The 620-nt window shown below is 35.3% G+C and overlaps 1 non-coding gene across 1 annotated transcript; it reads right to left on the bottom strand.

The window, feature by feature from the left end:
• Positions 1-240: 240 nt before the first annotated feature.
• LOC116904742 lies at positions 241-409 on the bottom strand. Its single transcript, XR_004388428.1, has one exon. It is a non-coding gene; the product is annotated as a U1 spliceosomal RNA (small nuclear RNA).
• Between the last annotated feature and the right edge of the window lie 211 nt (positions 410-620).

Below are 620 nucleotides of genomic sequence, written 5' to 3'. Positions count from 1 at the left end.
TACCTACCTGTTCTATTTCCCCTTCTCGGGGAAATCCACGACTTATTCATAGTCTTTTACAATATATCATATCTCTGTGGTTTTAGGGACTGCTGTTTGCTTATCAATGACACAGCAGAAGACATCCACATATAAGTAAATACATATTGTATTTGTCTGTGTCTGTGTTACCTTACTCAAGAAGATTTTTTTCTACATCCAAACATTTACCTGCATTTTTATGGCTTTATATTTTACTGCAAAGGAGATAGTGAACAGAGTCCCCACCACCACAAATTATGTACTTCCATTTCCCATTTCCTTCAATTGGTAAAATCACATGGACCAGCACATCTGACATGCAATAGAGGAGTCTTACCCTGGAAATACCATTTCTCTGCTCACAGTATCTCCTCTGTCAGGTAAACTATTAAATTTTTAAAATGCAGATTAACAGTCCATTGTTTAATTAGTTGTATCATATTTTCTTTATCCATTCATCTATTGATAGACATTTTGGTGAGTTCCACTTTCTGCCTATTGTGACTAGAGCTATAATGAACATGGTTGGACAATCATCTCTGTAGTAGGGATATATCTTTTGGATATATGTACAAGCATAATATAGCTAGATCTTGAGG

This window comes from Rattus rattus, chromosome 6 (genome assembly GCF_011064425.1).
Source record: "Rattus rattus isolate New Zealand chromosome 6, Rrattus_CSIRO_v1, whole genome shotgun sequence".
Classification (NCBI taxonomy): Eukaryota; Metazoa; Chordata; class Mammalia; order Rodentia; family Muridae; genus Rattus; species Rattus rattus.
This window is presented reverse-complemented; position numbering and strand designations above follow the sequence as displayed.